At 37.2% G+C, this 13106-nt stretch overlaps 1 protein-coding gene and 1 non-coding gene across 4 annotated transcripts in view; both read right to left on the bottom strand.

Moving 5' to 3' along the window:
• Positions 1 to 13106, bottom strand: part of SLC8A1 (solute carrier family 8 member A1) — a 488864-nt gene that overhangs the window by 358574 nt on the left and 117184 nt on the right. The window lies entirely within an intron of this gene.
• Positions 7587 to 7693, bottom strand: LOC114045560. The gene has a single exon (XR_003569391.1). It is a non-coding gene; the product is annotated as a U6 spliceosomal RNA (small nuclear RNA).

Raw genomic sequence — 13106 nt, 5'->3', positions numbered from 1 at the left:
TTTTACACCATCCAAAGTAGCTGCTACTGTAAATCCTATTGGATTTATGAAGGTATTATATCTTTCAGGAGGTTTAGTTTTGTTTTTGTTTTTTGGGGTTTTTTTTTCTCACTCTCTGGAGTTTTTATTTCATAGGAACCTAAAGCTAGAAGGGACTTTCAGCAGTCATTTAAGGAAAGATATTGAGAGCAGAACGAATCGTAAGCCAAAGGATCAGAGAACTGGAGTTAAGTGGGTTGTCACAAGTCATGTACTATAATCAGTCCTTCCTAGCAGTTCCTTCTTTAATCTCTTCGAAATGTAGCCTTCCGGATTCCATTTGAAGACTTCAGTGATGAGGAATTAACTAAGTCCCCAGGCACCCCATTCAGCTTTGGAGCAATTGTAATCACTAGGAAATTATTTTTCTTATATTGAGTTGAAGTCTGCCTCTCTGCAGCTTCCAACAACCCTTGTTCTTACTTCTGGCCTTTGGAGCCAAGCAGAACAAACCTAATCCCTCTTCCCTGTGGCAGTCCTTGAAATACCTTAGGACAGCTTTGGGTCATCCCTAAGTCTTCTCTTATTGAGCCTGAGCACATGGTGGCCAAAGTGATATTCCCAAAGCACAGGTCCCATTCCTCTGCTCTGTATACTCCAGTGATTTCTTATGCCTTCTAGGATCAAATATGAAGTCGTCTGGAAGGCATTTAAAACCTTAACAACTTAGTTCCAACATAGTTTTAGTTCATCCAATCTCACCTTGTTGTTCCTCGTGCCTAACATTCTATCTCCCATCTCTGTGCATTTCTATTTATGCCTAGAATATACTTCCTCATCACCTCTACCTCTTAAAAACTCTTAGTTTTCTCCAAAAACCAGATCAAATGTTGTTGTCATTGAGTCATTTTAGTAGTGTCCAACTCTTAGTCACCCCAAATGGGATTTTCTTGGAAGGGATACTGGAGTGGTTTGCCATTTCCTTCTCTAATTCATTTTATAGATGAAGAAACTGAGGCAAACAGCATTAAGTGACTTGCCCAGGGTCACAAAGCCAGTAATTGTCTTGGGACACATATTTTTTAAAGAGGCAATTGGGATTAAATGACTTGTCCAAAGGTCACAGAGCTAGTATGCTTCTGAGGTCCAATTTGAACTTAGGTCTTCCTGACTCTAGGCCAGGCACTCTGTTCACTCTGCCACCTAGCTGCCCAGATCAAATACCACCTCCTAAAGAAGATTTTTTTCTTAGTCCTTCAGTCACCTCTCCCCACAAAATTATGTTGGGTATATGGTTTTTATGCTGATATGTGAATGTTTTGTTTGTTTTTTCTCTCTCAGAAGATTATAAACAACTTGAGGGAAGGGACTCTTTAATATTTGTTTGTTGTGTTTTGTTTTTGTCTCTAGTACTTAGCACTGTACCTAGAATATAATTAGTGTTTAATAAATGCTTGTTGACTGATTAAACATCTCTTACTATCAACTGATCATCATATGTCATAGTCACTGATCATTCAATTATCCCAGTCACCCCACTATGGACAGTTCCAGTTTTAACTACATTCTTCCTAAAATATACTTTGCAGAATTGAATATAATTTTCTAGGTGTGGTCTGACCAGGGCAAAAAACAGAGGTTCTGTCATCTTCCTCAGTCTGGACACTCTTTCTCATTTAACACACCCTAAATCTGCATTACTCTTTTTAGATTCCATATCATCCTACTGACTTCATATTGAGTTTATAACCTGCTAAAACCCCTATGTCTTTCTCAAACAAACCATTATTTTACCATCTGGAGTTCCTAAAGTTATTGTTCAAAGAGGCAGCATAGCACAGTGCCTAGAGATCCAGCCATAAAACCAGGAAAACTTGAGTTCTAGTCCTGCCTCCAACACATACTCACTGTGTGCCTCCACCTAGGCAACACATTATAACCTCAGTGCTTTAGGCCAGTAGTATCAAACTCAAATGGAAAGATTTATTGATTTAGAAAACCACAAATTAACATTATCTATGTTGTATTTTTATTTTGTTAAGTTCGAGCTATACGTAGCAGTTTTGCAGGACATTTGATACCTCTGCTCTAAGCAACTCTCTAAAAGTTAGAGAAAGAAGGTATTTACCTGCATTGGCAGAGGGAATTTCCTCACTGGGGATTTCCCTGTACCAATGACATCACAGGTGCAATTCTTGTCCCTAGGAATAAGGTTAGAAATCAAGTGAATGACTTTGAATTTATTTCTATTGAATTTTATTACATTATATTCCGTCAATCTCTCTAGCTTGTTGAGAAAATTTAAGATCCTGTCTCTGTGTTAGCCATCTCTCTGAGCATTCTGTCACCTACAGAACTGATTAGATATGACATTTATCTCTCCATCTGAACTCTAGATTAAAAAAAAAAACAGTTGTTGAACAGCAAAATCCCAAGGGATGATCTTTAGGGCATTCCACTAGAGACCTCCCTTTATAATTCTTCTTTGGATCTAGTCAAAAAATTATGAATAAATTTTATAATACTATATATTAGTCCATACATCTCAATCTCATCCTTAGGCGTAACATAAGAGACTATTAAATGCCTTGCATAATAAGATATCCCATGTTTATGCCGTATCTCAAATTCTTTAATCTAATAAGCCTATCAATAAATGAAAGAAGATTAGTCATACAAAGTTAGTTTGAAAGGATCTTGAAGACAGTGAGCTCAAATTCTTCAATTTATGGATGAGGGAATTTTAGTAAAAAATGTGGCACACCTTACTGGAGATTAGACCTGGTACTGAAATGCCAGCTTCCTAATTGCCAGACCATTGTGTTCCTTCCCGTGTTCCAAGCTGCCTCTGTCAAAAACCTGCAGAAGATTCGACTCCTATATTTCGGGAATCTATCCTTGTGTACTGTACTCCCCCATCATTGCAAAGTTCTTATGTGTCCCTAATCTGAAATATTTCTCCTACATTTGAAGGTTATTCCCCATCATTCTTTCCTAAAGAATTGATGAAATTTCTCAGCTCATGGCTTTAGCAATACAAACAAATTCATATACTTGAAAATTACCAGTATGTTGCTTTTATGTCATAAACCATGGAATTAAAGTAGAAGGGCCCTCAAAAAGTCTTGTACTCTAATCCTAAGCCTGTCAAGAGAAGTACAGTGAAATGTGCATACCTTCTATGTTGGAAGGGTGGTAACAGGGACAGTTCATCTGTGGCAGTGGTCGGTATGGAAGAAAAGTATTTCTGGTAGCAGTGGTTTCAGAAACTGGTGAAAGTGATACGCTGAATAATACCATTAAGGATGGAGGGAAGGGTTGAAATGGAGGCTGGGTGTGGTGGCAATTGCCCTCTAGGTTAATATTCTCATAGCTAGCTCCTATAAAAGGCCAGTTATTTAAATATCCAATCACCTTCTGACTGAACTTTTGTGTATATTTCTATATTAGTGAGAAAACTAGATATTACACTAAAAATAGCTAGACACATGCTATTTTGGAGGAGTGAATCAGCATATCAGATAGGAGCAAGAGAAATATATTGGTAGATCAATGTCAATATTGATCTGATTTTCTTAGTCACTTAGTCACTTAGAAGACCAGGAGTCCAAATGACTAATTTTTCTTAGCTCTAACCTTTAACCCTATTTAATCATCTTAACTCTCCAGTTTTAAATTTTACACAGTTTTAAGATCCAGATGGACAAAAATATCAAAACCCAAAAGGAATTGAGTCTTCCTTTCCTTCTGATTGGCAGTGAAAATAACTGACAAATAGATGTCACTTCCTCTGTCATGGTTCTGGATAGCTTAGTGAGAAATGAAAACCACCTGTCAGGAAGGATGTAAAGCAGATACTTTCTCAAGGGTAAAAGCCTGAAGTATAAAACCTCAAACATCCATTTAAATTCCTCAAATCTTTGAACATTCTAACAGGGCTTTGGTTAATTTCTCAAATAAACATTCAAGAAGAAGAACTTTATTTTGCAACACACCATTGCAGGGGTACTGAGAATAAAGTTTAGAATATGGCATTTGCAAGATCAAAAGAAATACTGTGGAACTACAAATGTTATTCCTTTGCCCAGCTCTTTTAGCTCATGTTTCAATCTATTAAAATAACCAGTCCTAACATTCAAGGATAGGGTAATATGGTATTTCATTGACATTTTTAATTTAAAACCATTTTCATCTTGCCCAGTTCCTCCTCACCAGGCATATACAACTATAAAGAGATGCTTACGGTATAGAAATTCACACATATACGTATGATATATTATAAATATAACTAAACAACAATATTATTATAATTTTAGATATTTAGCCATCAAGATATTAAAGGTACAGGAAAATATGAAATGTATTCTTCAAATTCTTTAGTTTGCCAAAATTCCACTTATGTATTCTTAGACAATATAATCTTGCAAGAAGGCAGGCAGAATAAAGAGAGAACCTTATCAAAATTCAGTGGTTTTGTTTGTAGACTGGATTCTCTTACTGGGCTGAGAAAACATTAAACACAAACTGGGATAAATTCCTAAAAAGCATCACCAAAATATTCATTAAAATTCAGGATAAACATAATTCTATTCTGACAGCCTTGAGTCCCAATTCTAGAGATGACAAAAGCTGGAAGATGTGTACAATTTTCCTTCAGTTCAATTCAATTCAACAAGTGCCAATTAAGTACCTGCTGTAAGCAAGCATATACAAAGAGAAAAACAAAATTGCTTCTGCATTTTTTTTTTGGCTCAGTTTAATACTTTTAGTGGGTATAGGGGAGGGGATGGGGTCATACATTTGTTTTCTCAGCAGTATAATCCCAATGTGTGTGTGTGTGTGTGTGTGTGTGTGTGTGTGTGTGTGTGTATCTATCTATCCATCCATATGGAGAGAGAGAGACAGAGACAGAAACAGAGACAGAGAAACAGAGAGATAGAGACAGAGAGAAACAGAGATAAAGACAGAGAAAGAGAGAGAGAGAGAGAGAGAGAGAGAGAGAGATATGAATGAATGGCTATCTATCTATATCCCATGAAAAGAAAGAAACCATTGTAAACAAAGTACAGCTCTATCATGGATATATTTATTGAACATTGACAGGGAAGACATAGGAAACATATACCAGCCCAATTAGAGACAAAATTCCTGGAAAGCAGGTAATAGTGCTCATCTATAAAGGATGTCTCAGGCATTGACAACCAAGTCATTGCAGACTTCTCCTTGTAGTCCATCAGAAGTGTCTGAATATGTCTTTGAACTTATTCTCACTATTCCCCAAACAAGTATTAAAACACCTGAGTACTTATTTTTTTAAAACCAAGCCTACTGAATGTGTCTTGGTATCCAGTATCAAAGTCAGGTGGCAGGGGCAGAATGAGTGTAAGTGGGAATATTTTGTACTCATTCATTTTACTCTGAGCAGTTGTAATGGCCTATTTCAGATCACACTTGCTAGAAGCCCTGACAACACAACAGGATTTTCAGCAGGAAGGAGACATTGAAAATTATACTGTATTGTTTCAACATGTTATGTAAATGGTTCCATTCTAGAAAAACACGTGGCCACATCTAAGAAGGGCAAACTGTTCCTGATTCATTTGGATTCCTAATCGACTGCCTATAGGGCCTACTCATCAGAGATGCAGTGGTTAGCGAGTACTATTACAAATTTATGACTCTAGTTGTTTTGTATGTGTACGGTTTTGTTTTTTGTTTTTTGTTTTTTTTGCAACTGATGTAAAACCTTGCCAAAAGATTATTTTTTTAATTTTATTTTTTTTAATATTATCTTCAGGTCTCCTATATTGGTATATAAAAAAGGAATGGATTACTCAGAGTAAAAATATTTGCAGTTTTGCTTTGATTTGTGATTTCCTTTATGTAGAAACAAAAGAAAAGGATGTGTTATAAATGTAGACAGGCTGCTTGGTTCCCTTGTAAGAGAATTTTGATTTTTAGTTTTTTTTTTAAATCTCTTTTCTACAAGACATATATAGCACCTATTGCCATGGCAACAACTGGCTTAGCACAACACTGTAGTGTTGGGTGTGTGTGTTTTTCTTCTTAATTCATTTTCAAAAACTAGACCTCATTCCTGCCAAGTACAGAAATACGGATAACACCATTATATGCTGGGATGTTGAGGGTTACTGGAGGTTGTTTTTTAACCAGTTTTTAGAGTTCTCTGACTCAGGCCCAGAAGATGACTGGGTCAAAGAAGATGGACACATGTGACAAAGATGTAGGGTCTATTCAAATGGACAAACTTCAGAGTCTGGCACGACAAAACCCTGAATTGTCCTGGAAGGCATGGTTCTCTCTTTGGATGCAAGCACTCACTCTCTTCTCCCTCTCTAGCTTTTATATAGAAGGACCCTCACTCCCAGAAGTTGCGTATTTTGCCAATCTTGAAATGGTCCTTTCAGATCCAGAAGGTTCTCCCACAGGGTCAAAGGCAGTACAGGATGAGAGGTCTGTCAGAAGAACAACTTCCTTAGAACTTTTGCTGAAGCAATGGGTCCAGCTAAAGCCTTCCCCAACTGACCGTAGTCTACCCAGGGTCAGCTAGGTGGTTCAGTAGACGAAGCACTGGGTTTAGAGTCAGGAAGCTTGGAATTCAAACTCAGCCTCAGACACTTAATAGCTGTGTGACCCTGGGCAAGTTTCTTAACTCCTTTTTGCCTCAGTTCTGTATCAGTAAAATGGGAACACACTGGAGAAGGAAAATTACATACTCCAGTGCCTTTGCCAAGAAAACCCCCTGGACAAAGTCTATTTGGTCACATAGAGTTGGACGTGACTGAACAACATCAGCGACCCTACCCAAATGGCCTCAGGATTCTGTTTAATTCTGGATCATGTACTATCATGTTTGCCTTAACCTGTGACCTCTTCAATGTCTTACAAATCTATCCTGTCCTGACTGGAGCTAACCAGACAAATGGGACAAAGTGAGGAAAGATTCTATAGCTTTTAACCATTAGCTGATATTCACATCTGGAAGTGACCTTAGTTGTCTTCGTGTCCAACCCCTTCATTATGCAGATTAAGAACCCAAAGACAAGGGAGGCTGAGTGATTTATCCAATGTCACAAAGAAATATCAGGGCAAGGACTCAAACCCAGGTCTTCTGAACCCAAGTACAAGTTCTATCTATTACACCTTACTACTAGACTGTACTATAGATTCTTCAAAAAGAATTTCAAAAACAAAAAGAACTACAATTTTTTTGATTTGCATAAATTCATTAGCATATTATCAAATGATTAGTTCTATGACCTTGGGCACGTCATGTCAACTCTCTGGGCCTCTGTTTTATCATCTGTAAAAGAAAGGGTTTGAACAAGATGACTTCTCAGGCCTGTCAACCTATAAGCCTATAATCCTTTGATGATAAATCAAAATGGACAGGAAAGAAAAGATAAGGGAATGGGAGTTAAATCTTGGCTTAATTAAAAGGCTTTGGACATTGGGAACATTACTTACTGGCTGTATGAGGTGTCAACGGATTTAAAATAATCTATTCTAAGTGACAATGGGTAGGTTTGCAGCTCAGTGATTATTTTTTTTAGTCATGAAGAACATGAGAAGTGAATATAGATATTAAAGTAGACCATGGATTCTTCACGAATTTGTGTCACCCTTGCGCAGGGGCCATGCCAATCTTCTCTGTATAGTTCAATTTTACTACATGTGCTGCCGAATCAATCACTAAACCATGGATTCTTAACTTTTCTTTGTGCCTAAGATCCTTTAGGCAGTCTACAGAAGCCTCTGGACGCTCAAAATGATGTCTTTAAAATTCATAAAATTAAATATAAAGGACTGCAAAAGAAACTAATTAAATTGAAAATTATCAAAAGTAATCAAGACATTGAAAAATAAAATAATTCACTACCCCCAAGTTAAGGATTCCTAAAGTAGACCACTACAATTAAAAAATTTGTTTCATAAATTCTATGTATTTCCTATAATTTTTGGCTACCACCAAATTATTGACAACATAATTCTATACAGAGCATGACAGTGGGAAAGGGGCCAATTGAAATGAAAATCACATTGCATATTTTTTTTGGTATTTTTTCCCTAAATCTTTGATTTCATTATTAAACAGAATTCCCACTGAACCAACTCCCTCTTCCAATGAAGATTGGCAACTGTTCTGTAACACAGAGTCTTAGAGAATTGCCTAGGTCACTGAGAGATTAAATGTCCTGGACAGTGTCACAAAGTCAGTATGGGTCAGAGGCAAAATTGGACCCAGCTCCCCCTGACTCCACAACGAGCTCTCTATGTGATGTTACTAACTGTTCTCCTTCACCTCTTCCCCACCAGGCTGTGTGTGTGCGTGTGTGTGTGTGTGTGTGTGTGTGTGTGTGTGTATAAGTGTATGTATGAGAGTGTGTGCTTATGTGTAGGTGAGAGTATGTACATGTGTGTGTGTGCTTGTGTGTGTATAAGTGTGCAATTGTATTTATGAGAGTGTGTGCTTATGTGTATGTGAGAGTATGCGCATGTGTGTGTGTAATACTGTAGTAAATATGATATGCCTCCCTTAAAAGAACAGCAACATTTCTGAATGTTATAAAATCAAGTAACTGATCCTTAAGAGGAAAATGCGGGGCAAAATGTAATTGGTAGCAAGTAAACATTTAACTACATTAAAACAGGTCTTGGTTTTTGCCAGGCCTATCTGCAGACAGCAGATACATCGATCTGTTTACATTAAAACAACTTTAATTTCCCTATTTTTCTGAGAAAGACACATTGTTTCTGTAGTTACCTTTCAAGATTACATCAATCCAGAAGTCTTCCAGGGAAAGTATAAACTGAAATCAGATGCATTAGTGTATGAATTATACGTATACATAAGTGTGTATATAAGTGTGTGTGTGTGTGTGTGTGTATAGTGTGTGTATAAGTGTTATATATGTGTGCTGGTGTGTATGCATATATACATATATATGTATGTGTGTGCACACACACATACACACACACACAAATACACCATATTCACATTTTGGTTTTCACAATAGAAGAACAGCATGCCCTCTCTTCTAAAAGACTAATAAATTGAAGTCAAAGGAGAGAAGGGGAAGGTAGCCGTAGAAAGCCAAAGACAATCCCTCAAGGCAATGATGTCACAAAGGCAGTCTGTATTCAAAGGGAAAACACAATCCATCATCTCATCAATTATTTATGAAAACTGGAAAAACTGATTGACAATGAAATATATGATAATAAGGCCCTACTTAATTCATTAGAAATTTCTGTTAAAGAGAATGTTTCAGATGAAATCATAAATTATAGGTGTGTAAGTGTTCTTATTTCTGATATAGATTCAATTTTAGGCAGTGATGTTTTGAAAAAAAGAAAGAAAGACAGAAAGAAAGAAAGAAAAAGAAAGAAGGAAGGAAGGAAAGAAGGATGGAAAGAAGGAAGAAAGAAAGAGTAGAAAGAAAGAAAGAGTAGAAAGAAAGAAATGGAGGGAGAGAGGGAGAAGGAGGGAGGGGAAGGGGAGGGAGGAAAGAAAGAAGGAAGGAAAGAAGGAAGGGAAAGAGGGAGGGAGGAAGAGAAAAGGAAGGAAAGGAAAAGAAGGAAGAGAAGAAAGGTAGGTAGGAAGGAAGGAAAGAAAATATCAGATAGAGTAGTAATAACAACAACAACAATTAACATTTATATAGCATTTATTTATGTGCCAGGCACTATGCTAAGTATTTACAATTATTATCTCATTTGATCCTCATCACAATCCTGGGAGGTAGGGATTATTATTATCCCCATTTTACAGATGAAGCAACTGAGGCAAACAGAGGTTAAGTGAATTGCCCAGAGTCACACAGCTAATAAGTGTCTGAGTACCCAAAGAAAATAAAGACATCATTGCATGTATGCAGCGAACAACCTTCCTAGCTCAGAGATGGAAGAGACCTTAGAAGGAATGTTATAGGAAGAGTACTTATATTTGCAATCAGAAGATGCAGGTTTTCATCCTGGCTTTTGCATCTTCAATAGTTTTTCATCAAGTCATTCAACAAATGTTTACGAAGTTCACTATGTACACAGAATATTACATTAAGTACTTAGGGAGATAGAAAATTTAGTTGACAAGCTTCCTTCACTCTTTTAATTAATGAAGAAATAAAACACAAATAAAATATTATATCACATAATATTGAATTCTTAGGGCATTAGAGAACTGAGAAACAAATTACAGCATAAGTCTGGGTGAAAAGGGCATTTCCACCAAGGGAGATTTCGAGCTGAAAGGAACCTTGGAGATCATCTGGTTCTATGCCCTCATTTTATAGGTGAAGAATCTGAGGCTTAGGCTAACTGACTTGCCAAAGGTCTCACAGGTCCTAAGTGTCACAGGCAGAATTTGAACCCAGGTTCTGTGATTCCAAAACACAGTTGTCTTTCCACTGTGCAATGCCAGTCTCATAGAGAAGGAAGCTTTTGCTGATGAGTCAGAATTTAACAGGCAAATTTAGGGAGTGCTGGAACTTCAAGCAAAGGAATCAGCAAGGCACAGAGGTGAGAAGGCATAATATTCTAGGGGAAGAGAGTAGATGAGAATATAGAAGTCATGTGTAAGAATAATATGAGTTAAACACAGAAAGTTAGAATTGCACCAGACTGCAGAGAGTATTGGATGACAGGCTTTGAAATTTATTCAATTAGCAATAGGGATGGGGTAGCTAGGTGGTATAGTGGATAGTGCACAGGCTCTGGAGTCAGAAGGACCTGATTTCAAATATGGCCTCAGACACTTACTGTCTGTGTGACCCTGGGCAGGTCACTTAACCCAAATTGTATTAAAAAAATAAATAATAAGGGTGCAATGGAGATTTTTGAGCCTAGAAATGACACGACCAGATTTATGAACAAAGAAGATAATTCTGTCAGGAAAAATTGGAGAAGATAGAAAGTAGGGGCAGGAAAGTTATTCTAATAGCTAAATGACATAATGGATGAAAAAAAACTGGACTGGAATCAAGAAGAACTGAGCACCATTTCTGCCTCTGACTTACTGATTTTATAACTTTGGGAAGTCACTTTTGACCTTTCTGAGTCTCAGTTTCTTCATTTGTAAAATGGAGATGATAATAGCACCTACTTTATAGGGTTGTTGTGAGAAATAAAATGAGATCACATATAAATAACTTCACAAGACTTGAATAGTTGAAAAAAATGTTATCATGGTAGTATTATTAGTACAGATAGGTGGTAATAGGGGCCTGTAATAAGATTACCGGAATTGGAATGAATAGCAAGACATCCATATGAGAGGTTTCTTAGAAGTAGAATCAAGTAGACTTTGCCAATGTTATAAGAGCTCCCAGGGAAGATTCCAAAACATAACTAAAGTTCTGAAAATGGCACACTGGGTGAATGATGGTACCCAAAGAGAAACAGTACGGTTAGAAGGGAGAAGAGGCTTGGTGGAAGAGGGAAGCAGATGATAAATGTACTAGTTTTCCAATTTTGGCTGAAACACTTAACCTTACTGAGTCACAATTTCTTCATTTGTAAAATGGAAATAGAAATATTTATACTACCTACTTCAAAAGGGGTTTTTAGAAGAATCAAAGAAGTGTATGTGTGTGTGTGTGTGTGTGTGTGTGTGTGTGTGTGTGTGTAGCTATTGATAGTCTAAAACAACTTCTGATTTCCAAGTTGCAATGGGAGACAACTATTTCATTTAGAAAAGTAACTTAACCTCTCATGATACTTTCTAAGACTAAAAGTTGCAGAACCAATACCCATTTCCATTTGTAGAGGAAACTTCCTCACCAGGGATCACTTCTATTAATGAAATCATAGAACTAGTTAAAAAATAGAGAAAGAAAGAAAAGAAAAAAAATACTTTCAAAATTTGATTGGGATCTCTTATTTTCATTATTCTGTACCATGCATTCCAGCAGAGAGTGATTTAAGGAGAGTTATATTTGTGACTATGTAGCTAATTAGTTACAATAAGTAGATAGAGGACTGAGTCAATGATACCTACCAATATTCAATCTTTTTATGGGCTAGTTGGCTTTGCTCATTCCCTAACCACAGGGTGTTGTGCTCTTTATTGGATAAACTGACTGATGGAGTACTTTTTATTATTCTCAGTGGGAACAAGGTAAGATGTTTTACACAGTGTAGCACAGATCCTTCCCATCCACTGAAAAAGCATCTACAGGTCCTACTCATGAAGTGTCTGGATCATCATCTTGGTTTACGGGTAGCATTTTATATCACTATGTCAGAACCTATTTATTGACCTAGATAACTTTGGAGGAGAAGCTAGCACTATTCACAAGATTTCTCCTTTCACCTATGCTGTCATCCAGGAAGAATGTATACAACCCTTCCCAATGAGATGAGATCTCCCTAATAGCAAGTTCAACTTAAGACTCAATAGGTCCAGAGAGGATAGAGTACCTCATATGTAATCACGTATTAAAGGAAATATTCTTCTAGCCTCATCTAACCCCCGGGACTCCAAAAGCTTTTGCAAGTATTTCAGTAACTAGCTACATGACCTAGAGGTGCTCTTTAAGAAAGTGGGACACAGTGTGTGCTAAATCTAGACCTGACACTAATTCATTATGGTCTGCTGGTTGCTGCCTTATGGTGAATGGCCCAGGGGAACCCTGAACTCCTTACAGATGAAGAATGCAAGCCAATGAATTGCTGGATTCCCAGTGAAATAACAGACTAAGGAAATGCCCTCTGTTGATCTAATACTCTTTCCAGCTTAGCAAAATAACATTTTAAGAGCAATCTTTCTGGAATATAAATGCAGCCCCATCCAATCTTGAGGCAGATTTAACTTTCGAAAAAGTGATGTTTTTATTTCACTTACCTTCTTCCACCCCAAATATCACATCAAGAAAGAATAAATGCAAGGAGTTGTGACATTCCTTGGTCCTTCCTCCATAGTCTTGACCCACTTGATGAATGCTGTTACATTGATTTGGCCTTGGTTGGTTGAACAGCAGCTGTTCTATACTGGCAGATGGAGTCTCCTGCCTGGTACAAAGTTCAGAACGACAGCAGCAGCAGCAGCGACAACTACTACTACTACTACTACTACTACTACTACTACTACTACTACTACTACTACTACT

This window comes from Vombatus ursinus, unplaced genomic scaffold (genome assembly GCF_900497805.2).
Source record: "Vombatus ursinus unplaced genomic scaffold, bare-nosed wombat genome assembly UNPS02014778.1, whole genome shotgun sequence".
Taxonomy (NCBI): domain Eukaryota; kingdom Metazoa; phylum Chordata; class Mammalia; order Diprotodontia; family Vombatidae; genus Vombatus; species Vombatus ursinus.
This window is presented reverse-complemented; position numbering and strand designations above follow the sequence as displayed.